The following is a 20098-nucleotide window of genomic DNA, read 5'->3' as shown; positions in this document are numbered from 1 at the left end:
GAAACTGAAAAAGGATAAGTTTGGATGTCCCAGACATGGCTTTCAATTAAGTCAGTTTCTCCAACACTTTGCTGCTGCAGTCTGAAGGAAAGAATGTGGTAGACTTTAAGCACCAACAAAATTACCACATGGTTCCATTTGGTGTCAGCCTCATCCCCAGCCCTGCTAATTTAAGATGGCAACCCCAGCCTTCTCATCAGCAAAGGTAGCTTTGAAAGGGCATGATGCTACTTAGAGCTGTGTTCGCATGTTCACTGTCTAGGAGAGGAAATGAAAAGTCTCCCACATACCATCTTGGATAATTTATAAGAACATCTCATCCCCACTCTTCATTTATAGAAGTTGTATCTTCATTAACTTGCTGGGTGACCTTGAGCAAGTCAGTTAACCTTTCTGGGACTCTTAATAAAGTCCCGATTACATAGAATTTACCTCATGACACTCTTGTGAAGTTTCCTTGAGAAAAGCGATTAGTAGATGAATGATAAATTATAGGAAAGGATAAAAAATTTGCGGGGACTAAAACCAATACAATTTGGAAGGTCCTCTTTAAAAAAAATAATTTAAAATTAGTAATACAAGTTCTTAGAAGACGTTTCTGCAAGTGAGAGTCCATGAGTCTTAAGTTTCATGGCAATTTTACCTCAGGAAAAGTGATAATTAGACAATAATTATTTTAAGAGTTATTAGCACAAACCCTTCTGGTCTTACTACAGAGATGTTGGGCTAGAAGGAACAATTTCTGATCATACTACAGTTGCTCAGAGAAAGGACAATTTGCATATCCTGTGAGGGGCTGAATCAATTCAATGCATGTTTCTGGCATACACCTCAAGAAGACATTATGTTCTTCATTGTAAAGCTGACATAGGGGACAAAGATCCAGAAGAAATATGTGACAGGGTTCTTGCATTCAAAAACTTGTAGTCTAGCTGAGGAGAAAAACCTGACACACATTCAGTAAGTAAGGAATGTGATGTGACAGCATGATGGCAAACTTGAATTTTCCTTATCTAATTCTCTCTCTTTTTAGGACAAGCTTAAGTCACTCTTGTAAAGTGTGCCCTCAACACCCAGTCCACAGATTCTCACTCCACCCAGCTCATCCCACACTTAAGGCTGGGAGCGCTCATTTGGCATTTACAACAAGTCTTGTATTGTTGTCATATATCTAATTGAGTGTGTGACAGTCATGTTGTGGATGATGTTGTGGATGATGATATATATATATATAAAGCTTTTGTTTTATTTTATTTTATTTATTTTTTTGAGTCAGGGTCTCACTCTGTCAACCAGGCTGGAGTACAGTGGCACAATCACAGCTCACTGCAGCCTCAAACTCATGGGCTCAAGCGATTCTCCCATCTCAGCCTCCACAGTAGCTTGGAGTATGCCCAGCTAATTTTTTTTATTTTATTTTAGGAGATGTGGTCTTGCTATGCTTCTTAAGCTTGTCTTGAACTCCTGGCCTCAAGTGATCCTCCTGCCTTGACCTCCAAAAGTGCTGGAATTACAGGCATGAGCCACTGCACCCGGCATTAGACCATAAACTCTTTGAGGGCAAGAACCATGTCATTTACTTCCACGTGATCCTGCAAGCCCTGCTTGTCCTATAAAATGAATGAGTTCACATCAATTTTAAAATATGACATTCATACTTAGTTTATAATGTGCCATGGGTTATTAGAAAGAGAAGAGAGAGAGGCTGGTCAGAGATATAAAGGAGGCTTTCTGAAAGGAGGGTGAGCTGAGCCTCCAAGAATTCTATTCCTCAGAGTTAGTGCTTTTCTCCATAGCCACACAGTTCCTCATTCCTCCTTTCAAGCCTCATGGGCTTCTACGAAGTGGAAAGAGAGACAGCAGGGGTAATTTGCCAACCTGAAGAGGGAAGTTGTTCAAATCCAGGAGTGAGTGCAAGGAAGAGGCAGAGATAGATATTAGAAGGAGATATGGATATGCTGCAACCCCATTTTAAGTTTCTTGGAAGAAATGAGGACGAGCCAGGGATTCAGGAGTGATGAGACATCAGGGGGTATGGAGAAGGCCAGACAGAGCCTATGATTGGGGACTGACAGGCACATGGCTGTGGGAAGTCATCACCACACTGAACAGAGATGAAAGGGTAAGACATACCGTAGCCAAGTTGAGGGTTGGCTGTAGGAGAACAACGCTCCACTACAACAACCACAGCCACCCATGCACCCAGTGAACACTGCAAATGGGGAGACTTGCCTCGCAATTATTCCTTCTCACTCCCAACAGGATCTTACCCTTCCAGGAAGAGCAGGGTCCTGCTTGTGTGGGCTCCACTGTAGCAGCCTTTGTACTTTATGAAGTTAGGACTGGGAATGCTACCTACCCTCAGGACCTCCTGAGACACCTCCCTGATGTGCCAAACTAGCCCACCTCAGGGGATCCAAGTCCTGTACCGCTGGAGTTCTAGCAGGGAAACACAGCTCCCACAGCTACTACCTAAGAATGATCCTTCTCTTTCATGGAATGGTTCCCTCTTTGACCAACAGAGCAATGGAAAGAAGAAAGGACCACCATCTAGCCAATTAGACCAGCTGAACAATCATCCCTGACAAACATGGCATGATCAACAACTTTGCAGGATGGACCTCCTCCCCATCCCAGCCCAATAGTGTCTATACCCTTCATATTGACACCTAATAAAGCCCTTGGCATTGTTTTCTAAGTATCTGAAGTTTAGGCACAAAGTAGGTACTCACCAAATCATTACTGAATAAACTGAGAGTAGGGGATTACCCTTTGTTCTTATTTAAAAGTCAAGGGAGTCTTTGTGCCTAGAGTTTCAGTTTCCCAATGTTCCACTGATCACAAAAGGTGACCTTGTCATCCAATGCACTTCTGTCCCTGATATCCCGCTAGCTTTTCTCCAACAATAAGACCCTCGGGGTTGAATACAGGATAGAAGTATCCCCTGCTGTGGGAAGGATCCAATTTCTCAACAGGCTGATTTTTTTTTCTGGGTACAGAAAATCCTGCTGCTGAGACAGAACCTCTTCTTATAAGGCAAAACTAAATACCACTTCATACAATACACCCCCACAAGGGCAATGCTGTTCTTTAATGAAACCCCATTTGGCACTAGGCAGCCCTGGACATTTCTTCTGCAGTATCTTCCTGTTCTGATAGTCTCTTCCAAAGGGACCACTGGGGACTGCAAAAGACCACTGTCGACAACCGATAAATGCAGTCTTCAAAGCCACTCATCCATTCTTAATGGACAGCCCGTTAATTTGAGGTCTAGGTCATGAATTTGAATGCTATGCAGTGAGCACCTCTTCAGCAAGAAAACCTGGTTTTGCCTCAGGGTAAATGGCGATTCATTAACTGTAATTAAATTAGGCTGGTGGCTTAAACTAGATGTGACAAAATGAAAATCCCCATATAAAACCTGAGATGCATATCGTAGGCCTTCTGTCAATAACATCTAGTTTTTGTCTAAGTGGATTTAAAGGGAACAAGATGCCTCTTCTTTAAAAAAGAAAATAAACTACCTCAGTTAAATAGGGAAATAAATAACTTCTGCATGTTTCTCTATTTCTTTTTCACTCAAGTACTGCTATAGAAACCTGGATGGATTAATATTAAGGGTTTTAAGTGTCCCTGGCATATCTGTAAGGGAACCAGCAGCATTCTAGGACGTCCTTTCAGGGTTGGCTCTGAAGCTGACCTATACACATCCCACCAGTCTTGGGATATAACCAGAGTTCTCTTGGCAGAACCAACACAATTGCCTCTTAATGTGGTGTGTATGGGCTGAATTCTTAGATGAAAGCCTGAAGTCCTGAGATCTTACTGCACCTCACTCTGCAGCTAGTTGCTAACTTTGGGACCCTTTGTCCCTGAAGTTCCCTAACTTGAAATAAGTGGGTTACACAAGGTTCCTTTTTTACAACAAAAGAAAGCTAAACAGAAACCCAACATGGAAGTTTCTCTGGCTGAACAGAGTGGAGTAACCTCATCTGCTGAGACCCACAGCCCCATCTCTGAGCCCAGAAAAGTCTCAAAAAAACCTAGATGGTGGTGAGCAAAGTTTGAAATCATTCAATAGGGAATTGTTTCAAGTCTTTTCCAGTTTCAAAGCTAGTGAAAAGCAAAGCTCCATCGTTCTATCAGCTAGAACTTCAAAAAAAAGTAAAATCACAGTGTATTAGTCAGAGTTTGATCAGAGAGCAGAACCACTTTGAATGGTATAAAATAAGGGAATATTGACAGGGATTAGACTTTTCACAATTGGTGGAGGTGGTAAAGAAGTCCTTGCAAGACTGACAGATGAACCTGATATTGGGCTGAGGCAACTCTAGGTCAGCTGTGAAAGCTTTTGGAAAAGAAAACTGGACATGAAGTAAAAAAGACCAAGACAGAATGGAGTCCACGACTGCCTCTCAGTTCCCCTTACCGTGATGATGTGGGCTGCACTCACACCTGGCCCAGGAAGGTGAGGGAGATCTGGCGGGAGCTGGAGAAACAACAAGCCTGGGTGCTGCCCCTCACCCACAAGGTCAGCCTGCCGATCAGCAACAACATGTGACCTGTGGCCACATTTAGAGCATGGAAAGGTTGCTGCTTAACTTACAGTTTTGAAGTTCATATGCATATCTCTTGTGGCCGACTCCAATCCAGAGTCATATGGGAAAGGGAATCCTGGGAAATGTAGTTTCAGTTTTGCAAAGCTGACAAAATACAAAGCCATCACAGTCTATCTCTCCTCACATGGCTTCCATATTTTAACCATACATAACCTTTAAATAAAGACAAAAGTGAAATCTTGTTTACACCTAAAATGATGCATTGATTCCCTCTCCAATCAAAACATGCTACCTCTTTCCACAAAAGAGAATACAAAGTCATTTTATACATATTTGACTGATATTCTTTTTGTTTCTGAGTCACACTCTCTTTTTGACAACCTGTGATCTATATACTGAGATTACAGTTAACTACGTAATACATCTCATGTTAGGGGAATGGGAAGGAGGAAGACAAAATTGGCTAAAATACAAATGATTTAAATCAAAATATGGGAGAAATGCTCATAACTATTACAGTCTTCATTTCTGCAACATGTCACATGATTGTACTGGTATTTATAACTACCTTCTTCTATCACCCATTTCTTATTCCTTTATCTTTTGTAATCATATTGGTTAAAGATGTTCCTTGTCTGGTGGGGTGACCTAAACCTTCAATCCTAAAGAGTCTGGGCTAATAGCAGTCCTGCATGTAGTGGGCCATACTTTCCCATTGACTTTTTATCACAGAGGTGTCTAGGAAGATTTGCAGCATACATTTTGGGCTGCATAGCAAGGTCCTTCCTCCATTCCAAGGGCTCTGGGACTGCCTCTAGTTTAGGTTTGGGACATGGTGGGTCTGTCATTCCCTATTGTAGTGATCCAATCAGACTTCTGGTCACTAGAGCCAGAGTGTTTCTATTTACATAAATTAAGTATACTGCCCATCTAGTTCAGTGTGAGAAACACTGTAGTCAATTAGTCAAAGCCAAAGATATCCAGTGTTTTGCATTTACAAATAATGAAATGATTTTTTAAAATTCCTGTGCATGCATCTCTGCATAATTTTGGAGGCAGAGACCATTTTTTTCTAGGGGCCTCCTTGTTGCTGATTATTCATCCATTTGTTCATGTCTCAAAAGTCCCTCTTCCGGTATATGGGTATTTATTATTTTAATAATTAAAATCATCATCATCATCATCATTGCTGTTTTTAGCATTTACTATTTGCTAAAGTCCTTCCCTATAGTATCTCACTTATTTTTTACAACTAGGCAAGTGTTATTAATTTCATTTTATTGATGAGGAAATACAATTCCAGGAGCATGCAGAAACATGAGAACTGTGACATGAAGAATCTCAGGACCTTAAGCTAGATCTCACAGCTAATAATTGGCAGAGCCAGAGTTTAAAATTTCTCCTTTCAAAAACCATTTTTTCCAAAATTGTGGTCCAGAAAAAAGATACATAACACATGCATCTATTTCAATAACTTATAAAATTAGTTTTATGCTTTGTCATGAGCACAAAATCTGGATCTACCCTGATCAAGGATCTGACAAGCAACGGAGGACCCTGAAAGCATGTGAACCAGACAGTTCAGTCAAGTGACTGTCCGAAGTTGTTGAATGTTCAGGAGTGGGGAGGCCTCTGGGAACCATAAGATGGTAGAACTGAAAGGGGTAACCAAAGCATAGTCGAATAAAAGGAGTGTGGCTGTGTACCATTTGTATAATTTGAGCATAACAGTAAACCTCCATCTATAAAATGGAGAAAAGAATACACTATATCTCATAAGGATGGCGAAAAAGTCAACAATATTAATAAACACCTGATACACTATAAAGTGTTGTATTAAATGTCATAATTATTACCTAGGGGTTGCAGCAAGTCACATAGCCAAACATCAAATCAGCAGTAATTAAAGTGACCACAAGTATATGTATCCTGGTTTGTCTGGGTCATTCCTGGTTTATCACTGCTGACACAGTGTCCCATTCAGTTTAACACTATTGGACTCTCAAATGTAGCTCAAGTTTGAACAATAAATTATATGGGAACCCAAGGATCAGCAGTAGAGCAAGCCAGCCATAGGTGCAAAGATGACAGGTAGCACAATTTTTGTTCCCTGCGGAAAACTAAACCTAAGTGAGCCCAAGCAAGGATATGGATTTCAGAAAGTGGGCATGGCCCAGAAAGAGTTTCCTGGCAGTCTGACTGATTTCCCATCACTAGTTGATAAACCAGACCTGGAAAATCATGTGCATTACAAAACAGCACAGGCTTCTGCAGCACTAATTATGTGGCGGGTTGGTTCAAAGTATTTTGTATTGTCATCATTTTTAATCCACACAACTACCCTGTAAAGCAGGTTATCATCTGTATTTTACAGATAAGAAACTGAGGCACAGAAAGTTAAGTACTTTCTCCAAGATCACACAGCTAGTGTGTAGTGAGACCAGATTTTGAACATGGGCTGATGGACTCTGCACATTCAGTTCTGCTGCCCCTCATCCTCTTGAGTCCTGAGATGCTGAACAACAAAAGGCCATTGAGGGCAGCACATTAGAAATGGCAACTCTTCCTCTTTCCCCAAGGAGAACATGGAGGTGAACTTCACCCTTTAGGAATGTGTGACTCTGAAGAGCGGTGATTCTTTTTTCACTAATGGATGCAGTGTTTGCAGCATGTGCTCACTGCCTCCATTCATCACCCGTAACAAGGTGCTGAGGTGTCTTGATGTGTAAGAATTTGGAGCTGGGGACTGAGTATGATGATTTGTGAAGATCTTTTCTTTTTCTACACTGATAAAGATTTGCCCAGGTAAGGAACACTTCTTTTTTACTCCTCCTCCTCTTTATCTATCTATCTATCTATCTATCTATCTATCTATCTATCTATCTATCTATCTATCTATCATTTATTTATTTGTTTACTTTTGAGATGGGAGTCTCGCTCTGTTGCCCAGGTTGTAGTACAGTGGTGCCATCGTAGCTCACTGCAGCCTCTACTTCCTAGACTCAAATGATCTTCCTGCCTCAGTCCCGAGTAGCTGAGACTATATGAGACTATAGGTACATACCACCATGCCTGGCTAATTTTAATTTAATTAATTAATTAATTTAATTTTTTGGGGTGGGGGGTTTAGAGACAGGGTCTTGCTATGTTGCCCAGGTTAGCTATGAGTATTTCTAATAACACTGGTTTGAGGAAAACTTTTCTGATCTGTTGCTGTTGAAGAGTTTGGGAAATGAGACAGAAGACTGGTGAATGGTTGTTTTTCCATGCCTTTTTTTTTCTTACACCAACCAATTATCCAACTCTCCAAATGTCAACTAAGTGTCTTAAAATTCAATTCAATTTTGATACTAACTACCCAGAGTTAGTGCAGAGCCCACAGGTTAAGGGCTCAATCCCCATAAGACTAAGACTACCTAAGCTTCAGATGCCAATCATAAAGCATCTATAATGATGAGGGGTTCCCATAATCTCATCTTCAGGTTCAATAATATGCTAGAATGTCTCACAGAATGCAAGAAAGTATTTACTTACTATTACTGGTTTATCATAAAGGACTCAAATCAGGAACAGCCTGTAAAAGGCAAGGTATGAGGGAAGGGATGAAGATCTTCCATACTTTCTCTGGGTACACTACTCTCCCAGCAACTCCATGTGTTTACCAACCTAGAAATTCTCCAAACTCCATCTTCAGGGTTTTTTTATGGAGGTTTCATTAAGTAAGCATGATTAATTCAGCCATTGGCATTGGCGGTCAAACTCAATCTCCAGCTCCTCTCGGCTCCTAGGAAGTCAGGGAACGGGGCTGAAAGTTCCTATGCTCTAAACATAGGGTTGGTTCCTCTGGCAATCAGCCCCCATTCTAAAGTTATCTAAGTGTTCACCAAGAGTCACCTTATTAGCATACACTCAGGTAGGGTTGAAAGGAGATTGTTATAAATAAAAGTTGCTTCTACCACTCCTATCATTCAAGAAATTCTGAGGGTTTTAGAAACTTTGTGTCAGCAACTGAAGACCAAATATATATATTTCTTATTATATCACAATGGTCCATTGTATGTTCAGAAAGTTCTTTGAATAGAAATTTCTCAAGTGAGATGGATTGTGAAAGAAGTGAGAAAGGTAGCTCAGTCCAGTTAAATTTAGACCCTGAGAGTTAAGACATTTGGGATATCTGAGAACATTTGGGACATTAGGACATCTGAGTCCCAGTGTTGTTCTGAACTGGCTATGTGACATTTGGATAGCTGTGTCATTCATGCTTTGTGCACTTTGTGGCCCACAGGAATTTTCTGAGGAGCAAGGAGAAAATAGATCCAAAAACTTGGAAGTTAAAAAAAATGCCCAGCCGGGCTTGGTGGCTCATTCTATAATCCCAGCACTTTGGGAGGCTGAGGCAAGTAGATTGCCTAAGTCCACCAGTTCAAGAACAGCCTGGGCAACTTGGCGAGACCTTGTCTCTACAATAAATTAAAAATTAGCCGGGCGTAGTAGCACATGTTTGTAGTTCCAGCTACATGGAAGGCTGAGGTGGAAGAAGCCCAGTGATGCTGCACTTCAGCCTGGGCAACGAAGTGAGACTCCGACTCAAAACAATAAAATAAATAAATTTTAAAAATGCCCTAGAAATGTAAAGTCCTGAGTAAGACTTTGAAAAAGAAAAGCATAAACTTAGAGTGTATAATACTGAGTGACCTATCACAGAAACAAAGAACTGAGTACCACATGTTCTTACTCTTAAGTGGATCTTGAACAATTATCACAATGCTATAAGAAAGGGATCCACAATAGTGGGAAATTGCCGGAGGGGGGTAGGGGGTGGGATTAGTAGTAGTGGGAAACTACCAGGGGAGGGGCACACCTCATCAACCAGGGTAATGGCATAATGAACATTTGTATACCTAACCCTGAACTGTACCCTGCATCTTTAAAATTAAAAATTAAAAAAAAAATTTAAGACGAATTGTGTTAAAACAGACCAGAAGGAAGGAACTAGGAATTCCAGGCCTGGCCTGGGCTTTGTCAAATATTTATAGCCACATTCAAATCTGGAATGAGATTGTTACAGGGCTTTCTTTCTTAAATATTTACTTTATTGCCATCTCACCACAGAACAATGACTTTGAGAAGAGTTCTGGTCACAAACCACCTTGAGCTGCCTCCCAGGATCGTCACACCATCCCTCAGGTTTGTAGCTGCACCCATCACGCAAATGACCATTGCCTCTGATCTTTCAACCTACCGGCCCAAGCAAAACTGGCCCTACTGCAGACATTACCCACTTCTGTTAAAACAGGTAGGCTGGCCATCCTGCCAAGAGTTCCCCCACCCCAGCTCTTCATCTGCCTTTAGCTTAGATTGAAGCATGAACAGAAATGTTACCTGAGGGACCTCTGAGGATACCACGCAGGGCAAAATAAAGCAATATCTCAGTCATCTCAGATACGAGCAGCAGAAGCAGCAGGCAGCTCTGGGAGGGGCTGGTGGGCTGTGAGTGTGCCACAGCCTGCTGACCACCCCAGATCTATGCTCCTTCCTCATAGCATCAGTTTGTTGCTGGCAAGTAGCTGCCCAGCCAGGGACTGCATGTCACAGTCACCTGTCATCCAGGTGTGGCCATGCAAACTAATTTTCATGAATGAAACATGGCCAGAAGTGATCTATGTCCCTTCTGGGTCTGAGTGGATAAGAAGAAAATGTGCCATCTCCTTTCTTTGCGGCTCCCTCTCTGCCAGTGATTGGAGAGGAATCTGAGGCCCCAGAAGAGGCAAAAGCCACAAAGTAGAAGGAGCCTAAATCCCTGAATGGCCATGTGCCACCCACTAACCAGGAAAATATGCAATGGACTTTTATGAGAAAATATTATACTGTGCTAAGCTACTGAGACCGAGGATTGGTTTGTTATGGCACTGAGCTAATGCAGTCACTACCATAGTTAGAAACTGAAACTTGGTGGCTCCAATGTAGTTTCATTTTTTATTTTGAAACAAGAGTTTCTTTAAAAACTTAAAATCTAGTGTAGGATTGGCTAGCTATAAAGAAATGACAGGTGCCTACGTTAGAAATTTCCATTTCCTGTGGGCCAATACAGTGTCCATTGTCTCAATCCCTTATGAGAATCTTTTAACCCTTCCCACACTGCATAGAGCAAAGGGCAAAGGAAGACCAGGAGCCCTCACACAGAAAAGCTCCAAGAACAACTTGAACCATCTTGGTCACCAGGATTCAGTTGAGGTTGACAGTGCATGCTCTTGAGAAACGTGAACTAATTGCCTGCCCCTCACTGTGAGAACTTGGGTCGAGGCTACTCTTTTAAATGTTTCCTATTCCCACTGGATAAGTGGGTTTGTCTTTTGGCCTACCTAACAGAAAGCAGTATGGTGCACCGTTAGTTTTGGCACTTGATTTGGGTAAAAATTGAGCCTGGATGGGTGAGCAGCATCTAGAGAGGACAGGGATACAATGCTATTCCTCTGTGTTAATTTTGATTTTGAAGTGTCCCTACTAGGGAAGATGCCTGATCTTGGTTTTACCGCCAGTTCTTGCATGAAGTACAAAAGTGATCAGTCTCCTTCCAGCTCCTTCCTGGCATAGGCCTCCACAGCATGTTTTAGAATGCTGGGCACTGGTCCACGAGGACTGCTGGGGCCGGCACAGGTTTCATGTGTCCAGGTGTGAGTGGCGCCCTCTCATCGCAGCGGCTGTGACACCCAGGGAAGAGCAGCTGCCTGCCTTTTCCTTGCTAATTTCTCTTCCCTGCTGAGCTACATGGGGGAGAATAATTGTCTTCACTCTGAGCTCCGAAATTCCCACATTCAAGCACCTGCTCTACCACTGTTCTCCCAATAGGAAGACAATTTCTGTCACACTTGGTGTTTCCTTCATGGCAAGCCTGCTGATTAGAGAAACACACGTTAGAAGGGGTGGTTGGGGGCCTGTGAATGTGGCCAGGGACAAAGCAGCATTTTGGAAGTTCGGTAGGCATGTATCCCCAATAAATATGAATTGTGGTGGAAGTTCCCCGGACTGGTTAGGCAAAGGGTAGACTCCTCCGGATATGCTCAGCCCATTTCACTCTCCCAAAAGGACCAGCCCTGTCAGCAGAAACAAATCAGGAAAGCCTAAATTCAGAGAAAAGAAAAACCAAGTCTTGGTCAATCAATGACACCACATAGCGTCATATTTCTTTAAAATAACTAGAGCTACTCTATGATTACTAGAGGCCTGAGATCAATTGATTTCTTTTAGGATGTGCGTTCTTATTCTAGACTATAAGCTACGATACTGTAGCAGTTATCAATTTGGCAGGATCAGGGAGCCAGTGTCGCAGCATCACATGGTGGAGGGGCAGGATAAGCTAAGATCCTAAGATTCTCTCTCTAGAAGTAAGTCAGCCACAGGTAAGAAAACACAGCTAAGGAAAGGGGAAGCTCCAGTCACCTCCTTTCATCATCTCCAAAAGAGCCAACCATCAGGTTTTAATTAAGATTACATAAAGAAAGACACAATTATAAACTTCGCAGCAACTTGGATGGATTTAGAGTCTATAATACTTAGTGATCAATCACAGAAACAAAGGACTGAGTACCATATGTTCTCAATCATAAGCGGATCCTGAACAAATATCATAATACTATAAGAAAGGGATTGGCAGTAGTGGGAAACTGCCAGGAGAGTGGGGAGTACACTTCATCAGTAAGGATACCTGATCTCAAACCACGTGAAGTGGGGAACCAAAGTGAGGCTCAAACTTTACCTGTACAATGACCATTTCTATACTTAACCCTAAATTGTATCCCATGTCTTTAAAATAAACATTAAAAAAGACTACAATATGTTCTAATTTTTTTACTTTTATAAATGTTTATATTTCTTAATCATGAAAAACCAATCTTTCAATATAGAAACACTAGAGCAGGAGTTGAAAAAACTGCAGGTCGCCTCTGACCCTCTGCCTATTTTAGTAAATAAAATATTTTTGGAACATGCCCATTTGTTTATGCGTTGTCAATGGCAGCTTTCACACTGCAAGCTGAATGTTGAGTAGAGTTGAACAGTTGTAGCCATATGACCCAGACAACCTAAAACATTTACTGTATGGTCCTTTCTGGGAAAAGTTGGCTGATATTTGCATTAGAGTAAACTGATAAATAGAAAGAAAAATAAATTACTCAGAAATCACAGATGCTAATATTATCCATTCCCTCTTTCATTCCTATGGATGCAACTCTTTAGAACCAGGACACTAACCCATAATGTGAGCTTGATGCTACACACACCAGGAGGGGAGAGAAAGTTTATGACTAACATAGTTGAGGGTTTTCAGGGAAGACCAAGGAAGTTCTCCCAAACTGGCCTGACAATGTCTTGAGAGAGCAGGGGAAGTGGACTGGCCTGGGGACTGTTATGAGGGATAGGGAGTGAACTGGAGTAAGAATTTCTGCAGGAAGGCAGGGGCTTACATGGTTGACTCTTGCACTGTTGCTAAAGGAAGGGGTGCCCTGCTTTCTCATCAGCTTGACCAGGGTGGGGGCAGAAGGAGCAGAGAGAGGAGTGAGAGTTAGGGTTAGATGTCATTCATCAAAAAATAGACTCATACTCATTATAATATCACATTCTCTAACTCACTGCTCCTTTTAATCTACACAGTATGTTCTGTCCCTTGTTCCTGACAGAAAACAAACAAATTGTTTTACCTGAAGTTTCTGTTTCTTCTGGGTACAATTCAAGTCTCCTTCCACCATCACCTCCCTTGTGTTCTACCTCTTCCTAGGAAGAGGGTGTCCAAAAAAGGAACGTTTCCTGGAACACAGTGAAGAAAAAAAGTGAGAAAAGGAAGAAATAAATATTTTGAAGAGTTCTCTTTTGCTCCTTTTGGCTCTCATGCTCTGCCATTTTCCGGCTTGTTCCATGAGAGCCCTGGTCCCTAAAAAGAGTCAGATACCGTCTTCTGTTGAGGGAGAGGGCTGCCTTCTCTGTGGCAGCCTGGAGTGACTGCCCAAGACTAGCTCTGCTTCAGGTCCAGGTAAAAAGTTATCTCTTTCCCATCCATTTACTATTTTCCATTATGAGAATCAAAGTATCTGCAGTTGCAAACTTAGGTTATGAACCTAAAAGGAAAGATCGAGATCCCTCTTTTCACAGAAAGGAGTGCCACAGATCCCACATCAGGGATAGGTTCACAGGGCGCCCTCACTAGGGTCTGGATTCACAGCCTCCTTTGCCTGATGGTGTCCACCTTTCTATATCTTCCTTGAGAGCCTCACCAAGAAGGGACTGAGGGTGAAGACAGGGGTCCCAGGTTTCCAGCCATCCTTCAAATATTCCCTGCCCTAGACATACTTAACTGAAGGGTGAGAATGAGTACCATGAAAGTTCTGATGAGGGGGGAGAGAGGGAAGGTTGGAACAGGGGGAGAAGAAACGGGAACTGTCACTGTGTAGGTGCTTTATATACAATATCTTCTCTGAAAGGATTTTTATTGTGGAAATGTTGAAGCATACACCAAAATAGAGACTAGTACAAGGAACCCCATGTTTCATAATCATCTTAAACAGCTACTGGTTCAAAATTGCCTTACAGTCTATACAATAACCCTGAGAATCAGGTTTGATTTTTATCCCTATTGTACAGGTTTGAGGATTTGAGCTTACTTGCCTAAGGCCACAGAACTAGTACATGGCAGACAAAATGGCAGTTTTTTCTGGTTCTAAATTCCACACTCTTTCAATATCATGCAGGTTCCAGGGAGGGCTTTGTGAAGGAAGGGAACTTAAACTGGGCCAGAAATTTCCAAGAAAAAGCAGGAGGACATTTTGGAAAGGGGAGAGAGAGAGCGAGTTCACATCCAGTGGCAGAAACGAAGAGAGAAATAACATTTTTTCAAATTCCTCTTAGTCATCCACTGCCAGCAGCATTTAACATTGTCAGTGTGTTTAAGTTAGTTTCTATTCAGAAAATCTACAGACAAATCTAGTCACATCTAGAAATGCGCATGTTGGAGGAAAGGATGCCTTTCATTTCCAGAAGGTGAGAGTAACCTCTACTGCCATAGTCCAGGGAATGCTAGCTGTACAGGTGCAAGGCAAGTGCCCATTTAGTGGCAAGGTCTTTGAGCCTAAGGTGGATGAGACACACACAGATGGCACAGACATTGGCTGTGAGTCTCAGGAAGCACCTTATGTCCCACTGACCCAGCCACCACGAAGGCATCCAAACTTCATGTACGGATGACGAACAGTTCTTCAGGCTACACCTCCCTGCTTTGTGGCTGCTTGCTACATAGAGTTAACCCTTGCTTTTAGACAGAAAGAGATATTAATATGTGCCTTGTTATAAAGTCTCAAGTGGATGGCCTTTCTCTGCTTCCTGAGTGTATATGTAAGTGATGTCTTATCGCCAGTATAATTTTATTTGTTTCTTGCTACTAGATTGAATACTGCTCAGCCGTTTCAGAGGGGGCTGGTGTTGGCCGCTTCCTGCTTTGTTTATTATTGAGTGCTTCCAAATAAGGAACAAGAGTCTACGGAAAAGGAAATGATTCTTTGAATCTGCAAGAGGATGCTAGAGGACATCTTCAGCAATTTTAATAATAGCTTTGGAACACATGCCTCTAGGGTCTTGAAATGATGACAAGTGAAATCCTAAAAAGCTGTACTGTCTCAGGAAAGGAAGAGTCAAAATTGGAAAGAATGAACCTTAAATATATAGAACAAGAAGTTGAGAGCCTACTTTGGTGTTGGCTTTGCTAATTCATGAAATAAATGAAACAGTATATAAGCACATATGTCTACTTTTTATTCTAATATGTAGATCTCATATAAATGTGTATAATCTACATCGATTATTTTTAAAAATTAGTCATATTTATAATATTTACCCTAAATATGTTTGAACTTTTTATTCATATAAAAAATATACAAACAAAGATTCATCTGCTTTCTAAATTCTGGAGTAAAAGTTTTGGAATGTGATTCCTTGGCCCACATTTAAAAAAAATCTCTCAGACCCAGTTTATTGGAGACATCAAAAAACATCCTATTATTCATCTGCTTCTACCAGTATTTTAAGACTTTTTTTTTTAGTGTAGTTAAGTCAGTTTCTATCTGGAAAACTTACAAACAAATTTAGTCATGCCTGTAAATGTACATTTTGGATAAAATGATGCATACCATTTTCAGAAGGTGACAGGAACCTCTACTACCATGTCCCAGTGAATGTTAAGGGGTACAGATGCAGAGCGAGGGCCTATTTAGTGACAGGACTTTAAGCCTAAGATAGACAAAGTTCACATGGACAGGAAGAAATACAGTAGTAGGAGGGAAGAAAAGGAGGAGAATCTCAGCTCCAAAGTTTTCATTCCTTATGAAATGTGAAACATGTGTACTTCCAGGCATGGTTTATTGCCCATCTCTTACCTCTAGTTGGAGAGGAGGTGCACGAATAAAAGATGATGCTTTTTATGGCAGGATTTTGATGTTGCTGGGATATATAGGGATTGTCCTTCAAGAGGACCTCTGCATGTGTTCCTTTAAGGACCGAAAAGGGAGGATGAGAGGGTGAGCAAAACCACAGGAGCCAAAATGACACATAGGAGACAACTTGCATCAGGCTTACAGGTTTTCTGGTAGGATCGAGAGATTTGAACTATCTATATCAGTCATAGAGCCACGTGGGAGGAGTACAAACGAGTTTTCCAGCCACTGCTCCAAAATTGGCAAAAAGTTGCAGTTTGACAGAGAATGAACCTTTTCTACCCTGGTAGTAGGCATATCTGGTGACATGCAAACTCCCAAGCCTTTTCAGAATGCAAGAGTGTAATGGCTTGTGTCTTGAGTACATCCTTGAAAAAAATGATATCTCAGTTGCTTCTATTTACCTGAATTGTTCTTTAATCTCACTCCTAACAACACTGGTGTCATTCCCCCGCTGTTTCCATGTGTCTATGACCTTGCCATCATCTTAGATTAGTGGGTATTGTGCTAAACATAAAATACTAAATTGAAGTAGATAAGTGAGGTTAGAATGCAATAATTCTTAGGAAATGTACTGCTACTATCAAATGACGAATGTAATGCTGTTTTACTGCATAAATGTGTACTTTTCATTCCTTCTGGAAATAAATACTCTATATTTTTAGGGCTTCTATATTGAATTTTTCAATATGAGCCAACGAGGAAGTTCTGTAGATTTCACAATAAGTGTTTCAAGATATTTTTCCACTACAGTAGAAAAATGAGCAAAAGACAAGAACATGCAATACACACACACACACACACACACACACACACACACACCACACACACACACAAATGGCTAACACATGTACACAGTGATGTCTTACCTTAATAGAAATCAAAGAAATGTATATCAAGGCAATGAAGAAGTGACAATTTTTTCTTATATTGGCAAACATAAAAAAGAATGATAATACTAAGAGTCGGTAAGTGTGGGAGGAAATGGATATTTTTCTGTCTCTGGCGTTAGGAGTATAAATTGTATGCTCCTGGAGGTGGTTTGAAAATATTTATCAAAATATAAGTGTACACATACTCTCTAACTTAGTGAATTTATCTTCAGAAGTTAATTCAGACCAGATAAGTATGTTGAGACACTTGTATACAGCTGCTCAACACAGCACTGTCTATGGCACAAAACAATGCAAACAACTTAAATGTTTATCAATAGAAGATTGCTCAAATAATTTATGGTATATGCCAAACAATAGCATACTAGGCAACCATAATATAAGCTTATATTATGGAATAGGTGTAAAATACATTGGTAAGTTAAAAAGAAAAAAAAACTGCTTGTGAAATAGAAAGCATAAGATAACACGTTTGTAAATGTTTGTGGTTGAAAGATATGCCCCAAAATGAGTATAGTCATAAGTGGCTTCTGTGGGTGGAGAAAGGGGGTTCCATGGATGTTTTCTTTCTCTTCTTGGTGACTTTTTTTACTGTATCAGTTTAGTCCCTTTTTTGTTTACCTCTGATTAATTTATTCACCAAATTTACCAAGTATCTACCATGCATCAGATACTGTTCTAGACACTTGAGATAAAAATCTTTATCTTCGGCAGGGCTTGATAGCTCAGCCTGTAATCCCAGCACTTTGGGAGGCCGAGGCGAGTGGCATACCTGAGCCTGCAGGTTGGGGACCAGCCTGGCAACTTGGAAGACCTCGTCTCTACAATAAAAAAAAATCCCTATCTTCATGACACCTGCATTTTGTTGAAGGGGAAGACAGGGAATACAGAAAGTAAATATAAACTGTATGGTATATAATATTGGCACCCAGGAGAAAAAGGCTTTGCTTATACACACCAAGGAAGGGGAACATATCCATCCTCCTTCACACTTGCCCTAGGCCCAGCACAACGTATGGTCCAGAGAAGAACTCAGTATCCTTTGCTGAATGAATTTACGAAGAGGGTTCCAGTCACAGTGCTCTTTGGTCAGGGCACCCTGCTAAAAGCATGCCACAAGACCTCCAACCCTGGGTTCTCCTTGATTAGGTACGTGTAGGTGATCTGTCTTCCTTCTTTCAACCCACACATCATTTTCTCCAGACCCAACAACGTTCAGCTGCTCTTGTTCCACCTTTCTTTATTCAATTGCATTCTGGTCTGACTTTCTTAAGATTAACATATGTTCCTTCCACTAAACTTTATCATCCAGTTATTTTCCATTCATTTTGTGTGGTGGATTATCTCCATGCGTAGCTGACCCCATTTATTACATGTTGATGCTTCACAATGTTACATTGTCTTCATACTTTGGTGAAGTAGTCTTAAGTTTCTTCACGTAATTGCCACAAGCCAAAACACATCTGGCAATAATAAATGTGTTCTTCCTGAGTGCCCTCCTTTATTTCCTTCTTTCGTTTGTGTTTCTTTGAATTCTGCTCTTGTTAATGCTCCATGACTTTCTGTCCCAGGAAAAATCAGTCAGCTTGTAGAAAGAGGAGGCAGGCAGTTAGAAAGGCAGAAACAACAGTAAATAATGAGTATCCCCTCATATATATTATTTCAGCTATTAATAAAAATGTTCTCTTGTGCACAGAGACAAATGTCAAGGGCAATTGGGATCTTGAAGCATAACAATGAAATTTAGGATAGTGAGGACAAAGAAATACGTATTCAGCAATTATCTTCCACCTGTCTTCACAAATGAAGTGGGTGAGGACTTAACAAGGGATTCAATTGCTCAGAGCAGCAGATGAGGAATTAGTGCATAAATAGATTAATATCAGAAATGGTCATGATAAGCTTAAAGTACTATTAATTATTGCAGTCTTATGCCTTATTTAAGTAGATGAGCACAAATACAGTTTTAAAATTGCATAATAAAGATCATTTATAGATATCCTCATAGGAAGTTTGTTGCTTAAACATTTGAACTTACTGCCAAGACAAAAACCATAAATACTCTATCAGATCTTGTAGTCACAACAATAGTCTATCAATGAATGGTTCTTTTTTTTTTTTTTTCCTTGTCTTGCACCTGATGGAGATTCGCTGAGGGGGTGGGGAGTCAATGGTTCTTGTTACAATCATATGTACTTCCAATAAACTCTAGCAGGTCTGGCACATTCCCCTAAAATTCCCTATAGTTTCATTTTCAAGTAAGCCACTGCTAACCAGCTTTGAGTTTCATTTATCCTGAGAAATCGCTTCCTCATCAGTAAAAAGGCTGTATTTACATTTGCCACCAAACCAGCTCCTAGACATGAGCCAGAGAGGAGTTTACTAAATTCCTTAAATTTCCTATATGTATAAAAAAAACACACTACAGTAGCACATGCAATCAGCTTTTCCACGGGTTTTTGACAGGAAAATAAGCTTCAATGATAAAGCCACTTAAGTTCTTTCCTTAAGTCCCAAAAAAGGACACAAATATTTATTTAATGCCCTTTTTGGATACATTATCTTTTAAAATCCATACTACTTAGTAAGAAAAGTTATAATTATTGAAATTTTACAAATACAATTAAGATTCAGAGACATCAGGTAACTTGTTCAACGTTACACAGACAGTAATTGGCAGTCAAAATTCAAACACAGATTTTGTTCACTCTACATTATGCTTCCCCCCCAAAAGGACAATGTTTTCTCTTCCTAGAATTCACTCAAAATTTATGTTCCTCTTGTCTATGCCATCTCCCCATACTCCTGTCCCCAACATGTCAGGTACTTCTATTATTAAGATATTTGAGGCTTTCAATTAATTTTTTTAGATTAATAGTATAATTCTTAGCCTATCTCAGTACATCTACCAAATCATTTTCCCAGGCACTTTTCTATTGTTTGTGACTGAATGTCTTGTCTCCCCTATGAGGGCATAAGAGATTCAAAGACGTGCACCATAACTAAATTCCAGTATACATCTATTCCCAGAGAACCACATCAGTAACACATGTAGCAGATGGCACAGTCTCTCCAAACTGGGGAGATTAGCTCTGACTTGAACACAACATTAAATACATCTCCTTCTGTTTTTTGAAGTCCCAAGAAACAGAAGTTCACTCGAAGCAATTGC

This window comes from Carlito syrichta, unplaced genomic scaffold, assembly GCF_000164805.1.
Source record: "Carlito syrichta isolate Samal-C Ts95f unplaced genomic scaffold, Tarsius_syrichta-2.0.1 Scaffold303577, whole genome shotgun sequence".
NCBI lineage: Eukaryota > Metazoa > Chordata > Mammalia > Primates > Tarsiidae > Carlito > Carlito syrichta.
Note: the sequence above shows the minus strand (reverse complement) of the source record.